The 20,876-nt window shown below is 46.2% G+C and overlaps 1 pseudogene across 1 annotated transcript in view; it reads left to right on the top strand.

The window, feature by feature from the left end:
• The first annotated feature begins 2,579 nt into the window (after positions 1-2,579).
• Positions 2,580-20,876, top strand: part of LOC307067087 (zinc finger protein 541-like) — a 30,686-nt pseudogene continuing 12,389 nt past the window's right edge. Inside the window, exons 1-6 of the transcript in view lie at positions 2,580-2,886; positions 6,808-7,069; positions 14,449-16,317; positions 18,071-18,129; positions 18,337-18,496; positions 19,714-20,044. The product of the transcript in view is annotated as a zinc finger protein 541-like (transcript). The remainder of the gene's footprint in view (positions 2,887-6,807; positions 7,070-14,448; positions 16,318-18,070; positions 18,130-18,336; positions 18,497-19,713; positions 20,045-20,876) is intronic.

Below are 20,876 nucleotides of genomic sequence, written 5' to 3'. Positions count from 1 at the left end.
GAGTTGCCTAATTTGTTGGCATGCAGTTGTTCATAGTATTCCTTTACAATCCTTTGAATTTTGTAAGATCATGAGTGATGTCCCTTCTTTAATTTCTGATTTTAATATTTTGACTCTTTTCTCTCTTTTTCTTTTTAGGATCAATTCTACTAGTTTACATGTTACATAGTTTATTCCTTTTCTCTGGCGGTTACGGTTAGATTCTTTGAGTGTGAATACTTAAAGTATGAAGTGAATCTTCATCTTTCTTTTTGTTTTTACTAAATGATTCAAAACCTGTGGTAGTGTTTGAGCCAAAGTGTACAAGGTACAGCCTTATGCCTTGTCTGGAAAAGTCTGTGTAGACTCTTGAATCCTGGTTTTCCTGTGCATTGAGTTCTGCGCTGACTCCTGCCTTTCCTCAGTCTGCAGGTGGTGGTAGTCCTTGTCTTCTAGCCTCGTTTCTGTTGAGAAGTTGTAAATGATCTGCCTGGTCTTCCTGGTAGTCTTTAGGGTTTTCTCTTGGTCTTTAGGGTTCTGCAGTTCTGCTTGTGTGTCGAGGAGTGAATTCATTTTTTTTTTTGTCCTGCTCTGGCCTTGCAGTGCTTGTTCATGATTAACCATATACCTTCAAGAATCATATCTTTAAGTCTGGAGCCCTGTGTTTCCGCAGTTCTGGAAATCCCTCCGCCATCCTGAGGTACCATGTCTTCTCCATCCTCTCCTCTTCCCTTTCAGGACCCCTTTTAGGCATATGTTGGACTTTTGCATTTGCTTCTTCATTTGTATTTTCCATTTGTTTCTCTCTCTGCACTGAATTCTGGGGGAGAATTATCTTCAGATTGCTCTGCCCGTTCATTATTTGTCTCTTCAGCACTGTTTATCTGCTGTTTAACCCTCCCAGTGAGTTTTAAATTTACAAGTCTTTCATTTCTAGAAGTTTCATTTGTTTCTTTTAAAAAATGTCCTTGCCCCTTGTGTCTTCTTCTTTTCTCTGCTAGGTTTTGTTGTCTCTCGTCCTGTTTTTAACTAGTTCTTGTGATGCTTTTCAAGGCTTGTGTGCGGTGTTTTTCTTTCATTTATTTAGTTTTCCTGTGGATGGCTTGGCTCTTCCAGGGTCCCAGGTCTCCCTTGCCTGTGAACTCAAGTCCCTGTTTCCTTTTCCATGTGTTTGTTACAACCTCAGGTCCCAGCCTCCAGGGTAGTGCTCTTTAAGAGAAATATAATATGAGCCATGTATATAATTTAAAATTTGCAAATAGCCACATTAAAAAATAAAGAGGTAGATGAAATTAATTTTAATAACATATTACATTTAAGCCAGTAGATCCGAAATATTATCATTTCAACATGTAATCAATATGAAAATGAATTATTTGGGGCACTAAGTCTTCCAAATCCAGTGTATTTGACACTCACAGCAGGTCTCAATTTGGGGCCACATTTCCAGTGTGTCATCACCACATGTGACTGGTGGCCACCATATTGGATGACAGTTCCAGGCCCTGTATTGGAGTCTGACTTTCCCCTTGGGCCAACTTGTGCTCGCACCTGTGGCTTTGAGTTTCCTCATTGTTGCTGGCACTTGGGGTCTTACCTGTCTCTTGAGCTTGACTCTGTATTAAAAATGGTCTTTTCTCCTATCTCTATGTGTTTATAGTTGGAGAAAGAGGTCAGTTTAGTCTACCATGTTGCCAAAATCCTTTCATTTATTCCTTACAACAATCTTTTTTTTTCTTCTTCTTCTTCTTTTTTTAATTTTTATAGGGGTATAGTTGATTTACAATGTTGTGTTAGTTTCAGGTGTACAGCAAAGTGAATCAGTTATACATATACATATATCAACTCTTTTTTGAGATTCGTTTCCCATATAGGCCATTACAGAGTATTGAGTAGAGTTACCTGTACTATACAGTAGGTTCTTATTAGTTATCTGTTTTATATATAGTAGTGTGTATGTCAATCCCAATCTCACAATTTATCCCTTCCCCCCACCATCCCCTGGTAAACATAAATTTGTTTTCTACATCCATGTCTCTACTTCCGTTTTATAAATAAGTTCATTTATATCCCCCTTTTTTTAGATTCCACATATAAGTGATATCCTATGATATTTGTCTTTCTGTGTCTGACTTACTTCACTCAGTATGACAATCTCTAGGTCCATCCATGTTGCTGCAAATGGCATTAGTTTGTTCTCTTTTATTGCTGAGTAATATTGCATTGTATATATGTACCACATCTTCTTTATCCATTCCTCTGTTGATGGACATTTCGGTTGCTTTTTCCTTACAACCATCTTATGATGGAGGTACTCTTACGCTCAGTTTACAGATGAGGAAACTAGGGCTCATGGACCTTAAGTGACTTGCCCAAGGTCATGTGGCTGTTAAGTGGCCGAGAACAAACCCCCATACAGGTCTGTTTGAATTCCAAGTCCACGCTCTATCCACCATGTGTGTTGCCATCTCATAATTGTGATTCGTCCTCGTTCATTCTCAGGAAATAAACACCACCAAGAGCTCTCTCCTCCCTGACTCCTTACACAGCCTTGCTTGTCTAGAGAGTAGCTGTTGGCTGAGACCTGGTAGTGGAGAGCCATGGACCAGTGCAGCCTGGGGGACAAGGGCACCCTTCCATCCGAGATGCACCTCCCTTCGTTTCCCGAGAGCCAGGCGCTCAAATGCAGTGACACCCTCAACCGGGATCTGGGGCCTGGCTCACGAGACCTGCTGTACGACGGCCTGAGCCACTTGGACCTGGACCCCAGCCTCCTGATGCCTGACGTGCCCAGCGAGATGCTGGAGGACAACTTGGATGCCCTGTCCGTGTATTCAGGGAAGGACAGTGACTCCATGAAGCCACTGGTGGAGTATGCAGATCCAGAATCTCAGACTGCCTTACAATAATACCCACTCTGCTTTCCCCCCAGAGTGCCAGCAGTAAGAAGCAAAAGAAGAAATGAAAGTAAAAGCACTTTGCAGGCTGGGAAGCACTGGACAGATGGTAGTGATTTTTACCAATACTGTTAGAATACCTTCCCACAGTCCATTGATGCAGTTCTAAGTCTTTCTCTTCCGCAGCGGAGGAGCAAAGGGAGAACTAGTGGAACAGTCAGAGACGTTGGTTACATCACCTTTTGGTTTACCTTCAGACTTCCGCCATAGGATAAATTTGATTTTTGTTTTTAACCCACTTCATGGGTTCTTGGGTAAGTTGCTTAGACGAGTTGACTTAGAGCTCCTTCGTATTTATAATCACACCACACGCGTGGAAGGCCACATCTGGAACAGCCCTGCAGAACAAATGTCAATGTTAATTGGGATCAGCAGCTCAAGAACTGTCCTGCGTACTCGCTAGAATGAAAGACTGCCGAGGCCCGCACTCCACACAATGTAGACAAGCCGTTAGCCTTGTCCCCGTGTTGGAACCATGGCTAAATGTGAAATCCTAGAAACCAAGGCCATCCTTGGTATTGCAGGTGCTGGGCCAGGCCTGGTTACAGTAATTAAGGTTCTCAACCTGAACCACAGAAATTACCTAAAAATGCTGCTAGGGTGAGTACGTGTGCGTTTTGCTGGGCAGAGAAACTGTGATATTTCACCAGATTTTCATATGGGTCTGTGCCCCCCAGTGAATGTTACAAAGCATTAATCTAGTTCAATTTTTCCTAATTTGTTTTAAAGTTGAGGATTTTTTTTTTGGTTACCTTATTAAAAAAAATCCACTGAACGTTAAATTTTAACTCTTTACACTTCTCTAACTTAAATTCAGATTCATACAAATGGATATGCTTATATATTTTAATTAGAAAGTGATATAGATTTATATAGAAAAGTTAGAAAATAAAGAAAAGTAATAACAATTAAAATCCCCACCATGGCTCCCACACGTGGATTTTTAAAAAACGTAGGTGAGGCCACTAGGGTACACATGGTTTTGCAGAGATGTATTAAGTGTCTAATTCATTTGAAGTTTCTAAAACTTAGTGAGTCTGCTTTCTTATATGAAGGTAGACTATTCGGTTGTCATTGTAATGGTTATTCCATTGTATTGTCGGACCATATTCTTGCCTGATAGACTGTTACAGTGGATCTGTGAATAACTTTTCCATTGACTTTTCTCTTGGATGAGTTCTTCGCACATATTCCTCCGTGTAGGCTTGCTGGTTGGAGAACACACACAGTTTTAGAGCTTGTGCACATGCTTTCTGGGAAGAGCAAGTGGCTTCCCGGGCCAGTGACTCAATGTGCCTGTTTTTCAGTGTCCCTGCCAATTTTTTTGAAACCACATTTTGTTCTCTAGTTTAACAGTTGCTTTAATAAGCATTTTATTTATTTATTTATTTTTAGAGAAAAACTTCTGTTTGTTTATTTGCTGCGTTGGGTCTTCGTTGCTGCACGCGGGCTTTCTCTATTTGTGGCGAGCGGGGGCTACTCCTCTTTGCTGTGTACGGGCTCTTCATCGCGGTGGCTTCTCGTTGCAGAGCACGGGCTCTAGGTGCACGGGCTTCAGTAATTGTGGCACGTGGGCTCAGTAGTTGTGGCTCGCGGGCTGTAGAGTGCAGGCTCAGTAGTTGTGGCGCACGGGCTTAGTTGCTCCGCGGCATGTGGGATCTTCCCGGACCAGGGCTCGAACCCGTGTCCCCTGCTTTGGCAGGCGGATTCTTAACCACTGTGCCACCAGGGAGGTCCTAATGAGCATTTTATTTTATTTTTATTTATTTATTTTAAATACTCATCTTTTTTAAAAAAAATATTATTATTTATTTATTTGGTTGCACCAGGTGTTAGTTGTGGCAGGTGGGCTCCCTAGCTGTGGTATGCGAACTCTTAGTTGCCACATGCATATGGGATCTAGTTCCCTGACCAGGGATCGAACCCGGGCCCCCTGCATTGGGAGCGCGGAGTCTTATCCACTGTGCCACCAGGGAAGCCCTCTAATGAACATTTTAAAAGTAAGTTCTCAAGGCAAGGACTTTCCCACATGGGAGTCCTATTTTCCGTCATTTAAACTGTTAGAATCATTCGACCACTCAACACAGCAGCTTTTCCTATGAAGAAGATGTAGACCAGACAGGTTAAGTGACAAATGGCCAGAGACAGAGTTGGGATGAGAGTCGAGGTTCCTTTCTGCTGTGTCTCTCAAGCTACATCTCAGCCACAGAGAATTAGCCTTTGGGGTCCTTTAGTGCAGTATGCACGCCCTGACCTGTTGGATTCTTGGGTCCAGCCTCTGCTGCATCCTAGATGAAGGGCAGTGTTTAAACTTGCTATCACGTGAGGCAGTCTAATCCATCTTAAGGGGTAGAAAAATCTTCCATGATTCATCCATCCAACAGTTACTGTGTGCCTACGAGTACAGGAATGGGAATCCCAGGAGCTAGGAACACAGCAGCAAGCCTGCAGAGTTCTTAGGTCTTGTATCCACTGTCCTTACGTTTCTAGTGATTTAAAATCAGCTTCCCTATACTTTTTTTTACACATCTTTTTAATATAAATTTATTTATTTATTTTTGGCTGCATTGGGTCTTCGTTGCTGCATGTGGGCTTTCTCTAGTTGCAGCAAGCGGGGGCTACTTTTCGTTGCGGTTCACGGGCTTCTCATTGAGGTGGCTTCTCTTGTTGCAGAGCACGTGCTCTGGGTGCGTGGGCTTCAGTAGTTGTGGCTCGTGGGCTCTAGAGCGCAGGCTCAGTAGTTGTGGCGCACGGGCTTTGCTGCTCCGCAGCATGTGGGATCTTCCTGGACCAGGGCTCGACCCCATGTCCCTTGCGTTGGCAGGCGGATTCTTAATCACTGCGCCACCAGGGAAGTCCCTCTCTTTACCTTTTATTCATCAAATCTAGCTCTGCCCCTTGTAGCAAGACAGAAGCAGTGTGCTCCCTCCTCCACATCCTGGCCCTTCAGCTACTTGAAGACATCTCCCTCTCCCACATGGACATTCCCAGCCTCTTCACCTGTTCCTCTGATGAGGTGATTCGTGGAAATACCTTTTATCATTTACCCAAAAAGTACATAAACATGGAAAATTCAGATAGGCAGGAAAAGGAAAATTAAGATGATCCATGATCCTACCAGTCAATCCCATTCTGTTTGTTTGTATTCAAATTTATTTGTCCCTTCTAAAGACTAGATCATTCCGTTTTTCAGCAATCATCTTGTTAGTGGTACAGCACTTAGTGGTACGGCATGAACATCCTTTCACGTCATCGGATATTTTCCTACAGTTGTATCTTAAATGCCTGCGCCATAGACCACTGAGACTAGAATGCAGTCACCCACCTGCCCTCGTGTCAGTTATTAGGTGGTTTCTCACATTTCACCAGGAAAAACAATGCTACAGTTAACTCACTTGCAGTTCACTGCAAGATCTCCGTTAATTTGTACAGATCTGCCTTAATTTCCTTAATTAAAAAACCAGAGTGGAATTGGCTGGGAGAAAGGACTTAAACTTTTCTAAGATTTTGCCTTGTGCATTTCTGGATTGCACTTGCAAGTGTGCTGTTGATGTTACCGTCATGAAGTCCTGCCTGTCCAGTCACTCTGTCCTGGAAGCACTCAGACTGTTGCTGTCCCCTCCCTTACCCCCCAAGTGTGGCTTCAAGATTGGGTGCCGCCCTGGAGGTGTGGCCTGACCAGGGTCCCTTCTCCCCCTCACCTGGTGCTAAGCCTGGTCTTCTCTGCGAGTGAAGCTGCTGAAGTTGGGGTTCTCGGCCATCTCCCTGAGTTGGACTCAGCTGCTGAAGTTGTTCCGAGGGTGGTAGAGCGCTTCCGCCCGGGCTCCGATGTCCCTGGATGTCATAACCTGTGCTTTCTCCCTCTGTCTAGACCTGGGGCTAGGCGTGGTCAAGGTGCCCAAAGAGGCTAACGAAGGAGGCAGGGCCACGTCTGGGAGCACAAGGAAAGGAAAGCGGCCGCACAGGTCCCCTCAGAACCCACTCCTGGACTGCAGCCTCTGCGGGAAGGTGTTCAGCATTGCCAGTTCTCTCAGCAAGCACTACGTAACCCACAGCCAGGAGAGGAGTCTGGTCGGGATGTCTGTTCAGGGGGCTGCTGGGGGCTGGGCGTGTTCCCGGTTCTTTTGCCTCCCGTACCATCCACCTGCACCGCCCCCCACCGTCGGGTGTCCCAGGTGTGTGCGACCTGTGCTCCTACCACGGCCAGTGTTTGGGGGGGGCAGGGCCTACACTGCCCCGGACAGCCCGCCCTCCCCAGCCTCCAGATTCACTCCAGTGAGGAGAGCGCCGCTGCGATTTTCAGACAGGACCCATGTGCTTTAAAAACACACTCCAGAGGCAATTTTGTCATGGAGGGAGTTGGGCTAACTGTGTAGAGAAAGTTTCAGAGTCCCTGGTAGGTGTCTGAGCAGAACAGATATGCACTCCATGAGGAATATATGTTGGGATAACACCAGGGCGTGAGGGGTTCTGAAATGCCTGTTTCTAGAACATGGCAATGGAGTGTTCACTCTCTTTTTTCCTGTTTAAATTCCCTTTTATTTTTATTTTTTTTATTTTTTTTTATTTTTTTTTTTTTATTTTTTGCTTTATCACAAATTTAATCAGTTATATGTATACATATGTTCCCATATCCCCTCCCTTTTGCGTCTCCCTCCCACCCTCCCTATCCCACCCCTCCAGGCGGTCACAAAGCACCGAGCTGATCTCCCTGTGCTATGCGGCTGCTTCCCACTAGCTATCTACCTTACGTTTGGTAGTGTATATATGTCCATGCCGCTCTTTCACTTTGTCACAGCTTACCCTTCCCCCTCCCCATATCCTCAAGTCCATTCTCTAGTAGGTCTGTGTCTTTATTCCTGTCTTACCCCTATGTTCTTCATGACCTTTTTTTTTCTTAAATTCCATATATATGTGTCAGCATACAGTATTTGTCTTTCTCTTTCTGACTTACTTCACTCTGTATGACAGACTCTAGGTCCATCCACCTCATTACAAATAGTTCAATTTCATTTCTTTTTATGGCTGAGTAATATTCCATTGTATGTATGTGCCACATCTTCTTTACCCATTCATCCAATGATGGACACTTAGGTTGTTTCCATCTCCGGGCTATTGTAAATAGGGCTGCTATGAACATTTTGGTACATGTCTCTTTTTGAATTATGGTTTTGTCAGGGTATATGCCCAGTAGTGGGATTGCAGGGTCATATGGTAGTTCTATTTGTAGTTTTTTAAGGAACCTCCATACCGTTCTCCATAGTGGCTGTACCAATTCACATTCCCACCAGCAGTGCAAGAGTGTTCCCTTTTTTCCACACCCTCTCCAGCATTTATTGTTTCTAGATTTTTTGATGATGGCCATTCTGACTGGTGTGAGATGATATCTCATTGTAGTTTTGATTTGCATTTCTCTAATGAGTAAAGATGTTGAGCATCCTTTCATGTGTTTGTTGGCAGTCTGTATATCTTCTGTGGAGAAATGTCTATTTAGGTCTTCTGCCCATTTTTGGATTGGGTTGTTTGTTTTTTTGTTATTGAGCTGCATGAGCTGCTTATAAATTTTGGAGATTAATCCTTTGTCAGTTGCTTCATTTGCAAATATTTTCTCCCATTCTGAGGGTTGTCTTTTGGTCTTGTTTATGGTTTCCTTTGCTGTGCAAAAGCTTTTAAGTTTCATTAGGTCCCATGTGTTTATTTTTGTCTTTATTTCCATTTCTCTAGGAGGTGGGTCCAAAAGGATCTTGCTGTGATTTATGTCATAGAGTGTTCTGCCTATGTTGTCCTCTAAGAGTTTGATAGTGTCTGGCCTTACATTTAGGTCTTTAATCCATTTTGAGCTTATTTTTGTGTATGGTGTTAGGGAGTGATCGAATCTCATACTTTTACATGTCCCTGTCCAGTTTTCCCAACACCACTTATTGAAGAGACTGTCCTTTCTCCACTGTACATTCCTGCCTCCTTTATCAAAGATAAGGTGACCATATGTCCGTGGGTTTATCTCTGGGCTTTCTATCCTGTTCCATTGATCTATCTTTCTGTTTCTGTGCCAGTACCATACTGTCTTGATTACTGCAGCTTTGTAGTATAGTCTGAAGTCAGGGAGCCTGATTCCTCCAGCTCCATTTTTCGTTCTCAAGATTGCTTTGGCTATTCGGGGTCTTTTGTGTTTCCATACAAATTGTGAAATTTTTTGTTCTAGTTCTGTGAAAAATGCCAGTGGTATTTTGATAGGGATTGCATTGAATCTGTAGATTGCTTTGGGTAGTAGAGTCATTTTCACAATGTTGATTCTTCCAATCCAAGAACATGGTACATCTCTCCATCTATTTGTATCATCTTTAATTTCTTTCATCAGTGTCTTATAATTTTCTGCATACAGGTCTTTTGTCTCCTTAGGTAGGTTTATTCCTAGATATTTTATTCTTTTTGTTGCAATGGTAAATGGGAGTGTTTCCTTGATTTCACTTTCAGATTTTTCATCATTAGTATATAGGAATGCCAGAGATTTCTGTGCATTAATTTTGTATCCTGCAACTTTACCAAATTCATTGATTAGCTCTAGTAGTTTTCTGGTAGCATCTTTAGGATTCTCTATGTATAGTATCATGTCATCTGCAAACAGTGACAGCTTTACTTCTTCTTTTCCAATTTGGATTCCTTTTATTTGCTTTTCTTCTCTGATTGCTGTGGCTAAAACTTCCAAAACTATGTTGAATAAGAGTGGTGAGAGTGGGCAACCTTGTCTTGTTCCTGATCTTAGTGGAAATGGTTTCAGTTTTTCACCATTGAGGACGATGCTGGCTGTGGGTTTGTCATATATGGCCTTTATTATGTTGAGGAAAGTTCCCTCTATGCCTACTTTCTGCAGGGTTTTTATCATGAATGGGTGTTGAATTTTGTCGAAAGCTTTCTCTGCATCTATTGAGATGATCATATGGTTTTTCTCCTTCAATTTGTTAATATGGTGTATCACGTTGATTGATTTGCGTATATTGAAGAATCCTTGCATTCCTGGGATAAACCCCACTTGATCATGGTGTATGATCCTTTTAATGTGCTGTTGGATTCTGTTTGCTAGTATTTTGTTGAGGATTTTTGCATCTATGTTCATCAGTGATATTGGCCTGTAGTTTTCTTTCTTTGTGACATCCTTGTCTGGTTTTGGTATCAAGGTGATGGTGGCCTCGTAGAATGAGTTTGGGAGTGTTCCTCCCTCTGCTATATTTTGGAAGAGTTTGAGAAGGATAGGCGTTAGCTCTTCTCTAAATGCTTGATAGAATTCGCCTGTGAAGCCATCTGGTCCTTTGCTTTTGTTTGTTGGAAGATTTTTTATCACAGTTTCAATTTCAGTGCTTGTGATTGGTCTGTTCATATGTTCTATTTCTTCCTGATTCAGTCTTGGCAGGTTGTGCATTTCTAAGAATTTGTCCATTTCTTCCAGGTTGTCCATTTTATTGGCATAGAGTTGCTTATAGTAATCTCTCACGATCTTTTGTATTTCTGCAGTGTCAGTTGTTACTTCTCCTTTTTCATTTCTAATTCTATTGATTTGAGTCTTCTCCCTTTTTTTCTTGATGAGTCTGGCTAATGGTTTATCAATTTTGTTTATCTTCTCAAAGAACCAGCTTTTAGTTTTATTGATCTTTGCTATTGTTTCCTTCATTTCTTTTTCATTTATTTCTGATCTGATTTTTATGATTTCTTTCCTTCTGCTAACTTTGGGATGTTTTTGTTCTTCTTTCTCTAATTGCTTTAGGTGCAAGGTTAGGTTGTTTAGTCGAGATATTTCCTGTTTCTTAAGGTGGGATTGTATTGCTATAAACTTCCCTCTTAGAACTGCTTTTGCTGCATCCCATAGGTTTTGGGTCGTCGTGTCTCCATTGTCATTTGTTTCTAGGTATTTTTTAATTTCCTCTTTGATTTCTTCAGTGATCACTTCGTTATTAAGTAATGTATTGTTTAGCCTCCATGTGTTTGTATTTTTTATAGCTCTTTTCCTGTAATTGATATCTAGTCTCATAGCATTGTGGTCGGAAAAGATACTTGATACAATTTCAATTTTCTTAAATTTACCAAGGCTTGATTTGTGACCCAAGATATGATCTATCCTGGAGAATGTTCCATGAGCACTTGAGAAAAATGTGTATTCTGTTGTTTTTGGATGGAATGTCCTATAAATATCAATTAAGTCCATCTTGTTTAATGTATCATTTAAAGCTTGTGTTTCCTTATTTATTTTCATTTTGGATGATCTGTCCATTGGTGAAAGTGGGGTGTTAAAGTCCCCTACTATGATTGTGTTACTGTCGATTTCTCCTTTTATGGCTGTTAGTGTTTGCCTTATGTATTGAGGTGCTCCTATGTTGGGTGCATAAATATTTACAATTGTTATATCTTCTTCTTGGATCGATCCCTTGATCATTATGTAGTGTCCTTCTTTGTCTCTTCTAGTAGTCTTTATTTTAAAGTCTATTTTGTCTGATATGAGAATTGCTACTCCAGCTTTCTTTTGGTTTCCATTTGCATGGAATATCTTTTTCCATCCCCTTACTTTCAGTCTGTATGTGTCTCTAGGTCTGAAGTGGGTCTCTTGTAGACAGCATATATATGGGTCTTGTTTTTGTATCCATTCAGCCAATCTGTGTCTTTTGGTGGGAGCGTTTAGTCCATTTACATTTAAGGTAATTATCGATATGTATGTTCCTATTCCCATTTTCTTAATTGTTTTGGGTTCGTTATTGTAGGTCTTTTCCTTCTGTTGTGTTTCTTGCCTAGAGAAGTTCCTTTAGCATTTGTTGTAAAGCTGGTTTGGTGGTGCTGAACTCTCTCAGCTTTTGCTTGTCTGTAAAGGTTTTAATTTCTCCATCAAATCTGAATGAGATCCTTGCTGGGTAGAGTAATCTTGGTTGCAGGTTTCTCTCCTTCATCACTTTAATTATGTCCTGCCACTCCCTTCTGGCTTGTAGAGTTTCTGCTGAGAGATCAGCTGTTATCCTGATGGGGATTCCCTTGTGTGTTATTTGTTGTTTTTGCCTTGCTGCTTTTAATATGATTTCTTTGTGTTTAATTTTTGACAGTTTGATTAATATGTGTCTTGGCGTATTTCTCCTTGGATTTATTCTGTATGGGACTCTCTGTGCTTCTTGGACTTGATTAACTATTTCCTTTCCCATATTAGGGAAGTTTTCAACTATAATCTCTTCAAATATTTTCTCAGTCCCTTTCTTTTTCTCTTCTTCTTCTGGAACCCCTATAATTCGAATGTTGGTGCGTTTAATGTTGTCCCAGAGGTCTCTGATATTGTCCTCTGTTCTTTTCATTCTTTTCTCTTTATTTTGCTCTGCATTAGTTATTTCCACTATTTTATCTTCCACCTCACTTATCCGTTCTTCTGCCTCAGTTATTCTGCTATTGATCCCATCTAGAGTATTTTTCATTTCATTTATTGTGTTTTTAATCGATGCTTGATTCATCTTTAGTTCTACTAGGTCCTTGTTAACTGTTTCTTGCATTTTGTCTATTCTATTTCCAAGATTTTGGATCATCTTTACTATCATTATTCTGAATTCTTTTTCAGATAGACTGCCTATTACCTCTTCATTTGTTAGGTCTGGTGGGTTTTTATCTTGCTCCTTCTCCTGCTGTGTGTTTTTCTGTCTTCTCATTTTGCTTATGTTACTGTGTTTGGGGTCTCCTTTTTGCCGGCTGCAGGTTCGTAGTTCCTGTTGTTTTTGGTGTCTGTCCCCAGTGGCTAAGGTTGGTTTAGTGGGTTGTGTAGGTTTCCTGGTCGAGGGGACTAGTGCCTGTGTTCTGGTGGATGAGGCTGGATCTTGTCTTTCTGGTGGGCAGGTCCACGTCTGGTGGTGTGTTTTGGGGTGTCTGCAGACTTTTTATGATTTTAGGCCACCTCTCTGCTAATGGGTGGCGTTGTGTTCCTGTCTTGCTAGTTGTTTGGCATAGGGTGTCCAGCACTGTAGCTTGCTGGTCGTTGAGTGAAGCTGGGTGCTGGTGTTGAGATGGAGATCTCTGGAAGATTTTCGCCGTTTGATATTATGTGGAGCTGGGAGGTCTCTTGTGGACCAGTGTCCTGAAGTTGGCTCTCCCACCTCAGAGGCACAGTACTGACTCCTGGCTCCTCAATTTGGGATGATTTGTTGTCTATTCATGTATTCCACAGATGCAGGGTACATCAAGTTGATTGTGGAGCTTTAATCCGCTGCTTCTGAGGCTGCTGGGAGAGGTTTCCCTTTCTCTTCTTTGTTCTCACAGCTCCCGGGTCTCAGCTTTGGATTTGGCCCCGCCTCTGCGTGTAGGTCGCCGGAGGGCGTCTGTTCTTCGCTCCTAAATTCCCTTTTATTAACTCGATTTTTTTTCAAAACTTGACTTTAAAAAGCAAGCTCAGTGTAAGAGGAGCAGAATTCCGTTTGTTCTTCATGTCTTAGAAATGATAAGTTTTCTTGCTGCCGAGGGAGGAGAGACAGACTTTCAAACTGAGAGACTCGTAAGTGGGAGAGGACGATCCCTTGCATGTTTACAGCTCGCCCGGCCTTTACTGAGGCTTCGATGGATCCCGCTTTCATTGTATCCTCTCCCCTCTCGCCATTAAGGATGGGAAATGATTTACTCCTGTCACAAGCTGGTAATAGGGCTAGAAAGTGGGTCTCCGGATGCCCTCTCTGCTGCTTCCCTCAGATGGAGGCCAAGGGTCCACGTTTGGGAAAGGGTTTCATTATTTACTGGGTTCCATTGATTAGAACCATCCGGAGTAGGATTGTTGGGAACCCAGAGGGTGATTTACCCATTTGTTTATATTTATAACATATTAATGCAGGTATAAGTATGATGTAAATATAATACATACTTGCATTCGTTGATATTTGCAGAAATTATAGGCAAATTTGGCTTTTTGTTGTTGTTGCTGTCGGGCTCCCAGGTAGCTGTCTAGAGGACTCCTGTGGGAAGGCAAAGACTCCTTTGTTCAAAGAAGGATCATCCCCAAGTTAGCATTTCCTCAAGTGCGTTCTCAGAACTCTGGTTCTCTGGTTCTCAGGGATGCTAAACGGGTCTATTTAAAAAAATGGTTTTGTGGGCAAATAAGTTTGAGAGACATGGAAAGTTCAACAGATCTCTCTTTATCTGCTCTGTGGCTTTTCAGTTTGCTACTAGGAACCTCCAAGAAGTAAAGAGTGTTTTTTCCAAACTTATTTGCCAGCTGAGCCCAAGTCCTCAGGGAGCAACTCTGGAGACTGGTGTTCCTTAGGAACCCACTTTGGGGAACTCTGACTTGGCTCCCACTGATTTTTTAAATCTCAGATTAGGGGTTTGCTTAGGGGTGAGGGCAAGAGCTCCCCCTTCCAGACGTCTTTGGCCGTAGCAGGGGTCTTTCCTCTTAGGGTCTGAGCACAGTTTCTGAGTTGCGATACTGCTGCCCCCTGGGGACACGCCTGGGTTCCTGCAGTGGGTGACCCACCCCGAGACACCCACTAACTTTCTCCTCATGTGATGCCAGGACCGGGCACATGCTCACCAACCAGAAGACCAAGCCCTTTGTGTGCCTTGAGCAGGGCTGCAGCAAGAGGTACTGCGACTACCGCTCCATGCGTCGGCACTATGAGGTCCAGCACGGCCTGTGCATCCTCAAGGAGGCCCCCCCGGAGGAGGAGCCCTGCGGGAACTCACCCCACGCGCACGAGTTTGCCAACCAGCCCGCACCCGCGAGCCTGTGGTCCCTAGTGCCCCCGGAAGCCCCATTCCCCAGCTCCCTCTTGCCCAACCGAGATCTCCTGTGCTGTATCGGGAACAGCATCGTCTGCCAGAAGATCCCTTCTCCCAGGCCAGCCCCGGGAGGGCCTTCAGACAGCGGCGAAGGGAGGATCACGGCCTGTTCCTCCCTGCCCTCGTCAGGGTCCTCCTTCTGGGGCCCAGCCAGCACCCCGGCGGCCCCAGGAGCCCTGGGCACTGAGGTTCCCGAGGAGCCCCGGCCCCCACGGAAGGAGCCTGCCATGGACGTGTTCACAGCCATCCGCTCAGGGGCAGCGGAGAACAGCGGCCCCGACCCAGCCGAGCCGGAGCTGCCGCTGCTCCAGCCCCCATCATCCCTGGAGGGCTGGCCCGAGGGCGCTCCCCTGCCCGCCTGCCTGCCTCTGTTCCATTGCCAGACGGTCCCCGCCAGTTCCCAGCCATCAGACCACAGTTTCCAGTGGCTCCGAAACCTGTCGGGCTGCCCTAAGAGCAAAGGAAACAGTATGTTTGTCATCCACAAGCCCTCTGAAGTGCCGTCCCAGGAGGGCTCCGGGCCTGCCCCGGGCTCAGCAGCGACTTCCCTGCGGGGGAGCCCTCACCCAGCTGGGGCACCGGTGTGGAGGGCACGCCGCCCTTCCCTCCCACGCTCCTGAAGGCACCGGGGGAAGCCTCGGGTGACCCCAGATATGCCAGCACCAGCGGGGAAGAGGACTCCTGGGCTTCCAAGAAGAGCAAGTTCGACTGCGACTCCTTCTCGTGGCAGAACCCTGGTGAGCCTGGACCCCAGAACGGCCCAAAGTCCAGCGGCCTCCCGTCGGATGCCACGCCGCTCTTCCGGCAGCTGTTCCTGAGGTTTCAGGAGTCTCTGGTGAGCCACGAGCAGATGCAGGTGTTCCAGATGATCACCAAGTCCCAGCGGATCTTCTCCCACACCCAGGTGGCTGCCGCCTCCTCCCAGCTTCCCACACCCGACGGCAAGCAAGTTGCCCTGAAGTCACTGCAGGGGCCGTGGCCACGGCAGCCCCCACCTATGGCGCCCACTGTTGACTCTCTCCATGCTGGCCCCGTGAACCCTGAGCCAGAGGGATCCCTAGCCCGCAGGAGAAAATCCACACCCTCTTTCCCCACAGAGGCCTCCCCCAGCAGCGTGAGGCAGGACACAAAGGGAAGACCAAAAGTGGCTGCTGCTCCACCTGCCCTCACAGCGTCGTCCCTGGACCCTCCTGGGAAGCCAGACATCTCCTCTCTGGCCAAGCAGTTGAGATCCTCGAAAGGGACCTTGGACCTGGGGGACATCTCCCCCGGGAGCCTGTGTCAGACCCAGTTAGGAGGGGAGGAGCCATCCAGAGCCCACCTCCCAGGGAAGCAGGCCCAGGCTGAGAATGGCACGGCTTCCGGGGCCACAAAAGGTGGAGAGGGCCCGGCCTGCTCCTGGGGCGGAGGCTACAGGCTCTTCTCTGGCAACTCCAGGGCCCAGCCCTTTTCAGACTTCGAGAAGGAGAAGGTAAAAATGGATATGTGCTGTGCGGCTTCTCCAAGCCAGGTAGCCATGGCCTCCTTCTCGTCGTCAGCCAGGCCTCCAGCGGATGCCCCCTGGGACTCCAAGTCCAAGCTGACGATATTCAACAGGATCCAGGTACCAGGGCCCTCTCACGGGACCTAACCATGCGGGAGGCAGAGTGTCGTCCTTACCTGTGTCCGTGTTTCTGACTTGTCCAGGCACTGTATTTAACCTCAGCAAATCGTCAGATGCAGTTTGTTTACAGAGGGGGGATTGAAGGTCCAGAGGGGTGATGGTTCCTCCCATCACCCTCCGCCCTGCAACACACACACACAAAACAGAACAGGGCTTTAGAGTTGTCAGAGACACTTTGCGTCATGTTTCTTCACTAAACTTTTTCTATTTGCTTTCTTTCTGCCTTTCGCTTCCTTTTGGATTTGCCTCCTTCTCTTCTTCAGAGCATGTAAAGGCAGAGCTCCTTTGCCCTTGATATTTGTACGTGAAATTCTGTGTCTATTCTGGTTGTGAATCACAGGTCCACAAGTCCGACTTGGCCCCTGCTGCAGGCCTGGCGCCGGTCCGCCCTTGTGGAGCAGCTTGGGTCCTCCCACATCGTGCCCACGACGTCCTGGGTGCAGAGAGCTCGGCCACGTCTCTTCATGATGCTCCGAGGTCCAGCATCCTTCCTGTCACACCACAGCTACCTCCACGTCTTATTTTTTTTAATAGCTTTAATATTCACGTGCCATCTAATTCGCCATCTTGAAGTGCAGTGGTTTTTTGTCTGTTTACAAAGTCATGCACCCATCGCCACTCTTTGCCAAAACACTTTCATCACCGCAGAAAGAAACCCCACACCCTTGGTTGTCACCCACAATCTCTCCATCCCTCCCAGCCCCTGGCAACCATGCATCTACCTTCTGTCTCCATGGATTTGCCTATTCTGAACACTTCATGTGATTGGAATCATAACGCTGTGTGGCCTTTTGTGTCTTTTGCTTCTTTCACTTCCCATGATGTTCTCAGAGCTCCTCTGTGCTGTAGCACAGGTCAGAACTTCAGTCCTTTTTATCGCTGGTAACTTGTCCATTGTATGGATACACCATATTTTATTTATCCATTCATCAACTGATAGATATTTGGGTTGTTTTCACTTCTTGGCCATTGTGATAACGCTGCTATGAACATTTGTGTACAGATTATTGTTTAGACATATGTTTTCATTTCTCTTGTAAAATACCTAGGAGGGGAATTGCTGGGCTCTAGGGTAATTCTATTGGAGGAAGTGCCAGACTTTTCCAAAAAGCTGTGCTGTTTTATATTCCTACCCAGAGTGTATGAGGCCTGCGGTTTCTCTGCATCCTCACCAACACTTGTTATTGTCCAGTTGGTTCTTTTGATTACAGCCACCTTAGTGGGTGGGAAATGATAATTTTATTATGGTTTAATTTGCATTTCCCCGATGGCTAATAATCCTGAGCATCTTTTAATGTGTTTATTGGCCATTTGTATATCCTCTTTGGATAAGTGTCTCTTCAGAGTCTTTGCCCATTTTTAAATTGGGTTGTGATTTTATTTTTGAGCTGTGAGAGTTCATTATGTATCACAGATACAGAAATCTACATAGTCCCTTATCAGATACATGATTTGCACTTCTTTCTCTTATTCTGTGTTTTCACTTCTTGATGCTGTCCTTTGAAGCACAGAAGTTGTAAGTTTTGATGAAGTCCAATACGTCTGTCTTTTGTTTGGTTTTGGAGTCATCCAAGAAACCACTGCTTACTCCAGGGTCACCAAGAATTATACCTGTGTTTTCTTCCAAGTCTTATAGTTTTCACTCTTGCATCTCATTTCTGATATGTTGGCTCAGATGTATTTTCGTCTTCAGGGTGGAAATATCTACCGGCTCCCCCACCCGATGAAGGAGGAGAACATGGCGTGTGGCTGGTAAGTTCCGAAGCCCCTCGGGAATCCTCTGGTGGCTTTGATGTGCTGGCCCTGGGTGAGCGAGCTCTGAATGCTTCACTCCTGAAGGGGTGAGCACCAGGCCACAGAGAATCGGGGGCATCATCTCCATTTCTTTAGGGTTCGTCCAAAGCTGTCAGAGGATCAGTGTTTGGGGACGGAGTCCCATTCTCCCTTTCTTCCCCACAGGAACCAGCACAATGGTGGTCCCACAGACTGGGCAGAGCCAAGGAGCACTTACATCTGCAAGAATTGCAGCCAGATGTTTTATACCGAGAGAGGGCTGAGCAGCCACATGTGTTTTCACAGCGACCAGTGGCCGTCGCCTCGAGGGAAGCAGGAGCCGCAGGTGAAGGGGCTCGAAGCTGCCATTCATCTCAGGATGGAGCCGCCCTCCTGCGGGGAGCCTGGCTGGGGGCCGGGAGTCAGGGCTGTGCTGCTCTGGAGGGGCCCCTTGCTCCCTACGTACTGTGTCTCTTAAAGGGCTGGCTCTTCTCTGTGTGTAGTTGTGTGGCATGGAGTATTGCAAGCCACCAAGACAGGTGCTGAGGCCGGAGGGGGACAGGCAGAGTTCCCCGAGAGCCAGGAAGTCCTTGGACAACATGACCGCATCCCCTTTGGTGGTCCCTGTGTCGGTGCCTGTGGCTCCAGCGAACCATCCTCCGGGGAGCAAGGTGGGTGCACTTCCTTCCAGCTGCTTTCCAGCTGCCAGTGGGAGCTGTGAGAAAAGCCCCCAAATCCTGACTCCAGAAGAGCTTGATTTGCGTGTTCATTCATCCATTCAACCTCCAGTGAACTTCCTTTGTGTCTGGCCCTGTGCTGGGCAGGGCTGGGGACACTGCAGCGACCACAGCAGGCTTGTCCCCGTATCCTGGGGCTCCCAGCCCAGCGGAGTAGATAGACCCATCCCCGGACGCTGACCACCCAGAACGGGCCGGGCTGAGAGAGGGAGCTGTAGGAGCCCCGAGGGCACCAGAGACCCTGCCTGAGGAAGGGGGTGTTGCAGCTGAGAGCTGGAGGATGAGGAGGGGTAAGATGGGCAGAGAGGAGGGGAGATTGCGTGGAGGTAAGAGAGAGTGTAGCAAGCTCAAGCCGTCGTCTCTTCAGCCTGTGCTGGAAGACCCCACCTGGAGACGTTCATGCTGGACTCGGGTACGGGATGCATGGAGCCCACTGCTTGTCTCCCAGGAGCTGCTGTGATTTTGAGGGCAACAGGTTTTCCTTTTGTCATGCTGTTGCATCCGTCTGGCCCCCACACTTTAAGTGCCAGTCACTTTAACAACGGACATGAATTTCCAAAATGGTTTGAATGAGGGCCTCTCCTTGGGAGGTATGTGTGCCTGAGAAGGCCCCAGCCTCAAATATCGCCCGGCTTAGGGTCTGGAGTCTGGCTCAGGCGTGGTGGCCCTGCCCGGCTTCCTGCGCTGAGGACTCTTTGCACGGCCATGCTGGGTGTGCGTCTGGCTGGTCAGTACCCTTTCCCACTCTCAGGCCATCTTGAGGACTGAGCTGTGGGGCCGGTGGCCTCAGGTGACCCTTGTGTTTCTGAAGTCTCTTCTTCTCCGGGGACAGGAGAAGGACGGGGAAGAGAGAGACAGCAAGGAGAGCAGCCAACACAGGAAGCGGAAGAGGAAGAAGCTCCGACGGCCCAAGGCACTGCTCATCCCTCCTCCGCCCTCCATGTCTGGGGAGCCGGGCCCGGGAGGATGCCGCCAGAGCTGCCTGTGCTCGCCCGTGTTCCTGGTGGACCTCCTCCTGAAGGGACTGTCCCAGTGCCCTGCCTACACGCCACCCCCGATGCTCAGCCCCATCCGGGAGGGCTCTGGGCTGTATTTCAACACTCTCTGTTCCACATCTGCCCGGGCCCGTCCCGACAGGCACATCAGTGCCATGCTTGGTGAGTGAGCTTGATCACCCCATGATAGGCCTGCGGGGGGCCAGACCCCCGCCCCCTGTAGAATTTGGTCCAGCCATTCCCTCTGGCCTAAGCTTGGGTGTGGTCTGGTGGTCCTGTTGCTGTTCAGAACTATCCCAGGACCACCTGGGACCAGCAGCCTTCTGGGTGCTTATAATTTTGTAGCCAGAAAGAAAATAGACTCAATTTAGCCTAACCACCATTCTGCCTGCCCTTTCGAGTAATTGTTTAAATAGCTTTATTGAGATATAATTCACATGCCATATGAATCACCCATTTAAAGTGTACAGTGATTTCTTAGTGTATTCTTAGGATTGTACACCCATCCCACAATCTAATTCTAGAGCATTTTCATCACCCCAGATGATTATATCCACGAGCGGTTACACACAGGCCCTGTAGCCCCCAGCTCCTCTGCCCTGGGCAACCACCAGTCTACCAACCTACTTTTTCTATGGGTCTCCCTATTCTGGACATTTCATATAATTGGGATCATACAATATGTGACATTCTGTGTGTAGTTTGTTCACTTAGAATAATGTTGTCAAGGTTCATCCATGTTGTACTATGCATCAGTGCTTCATTTCTTTTTATGGATGAATGATATTCCATTCTCTGGAGAGACAACATTTTATTTATCCATTCATCAGTTGAGGGGCATTTGGGTTGTTTTCGTCCTTTGGCTATTGCAAATAGTGCTGTTAAGAACATTTATGTATAAGTTGTTTTTGGACATAAGTCCTCATTTCTCTTGGGTATACAGCTCAGAGTGGAATGCTGGGTCAAAGGGTAACTATGTCTCACCGTTTAAGGA

The sequence above is a fragment of the Hyperoodon ampullatus genome, assembly GCF_949752795.1.
Source record: "Hyperoodon ampullatus genome assembly, chromosome: 18".
Classification (NCBI taxonomy): Eukaryota; Metazoa; Chordata; class Mammalia; order Artiodactyla; family Ziphiidae; genus Hyperoodon; species Hyperoodon ampullatus.
The sequence above is the reverse complement of the archived record's forward strand: the minus strand, read 5'-3'. Positions and strand labels throughout refer to the sequence as shown.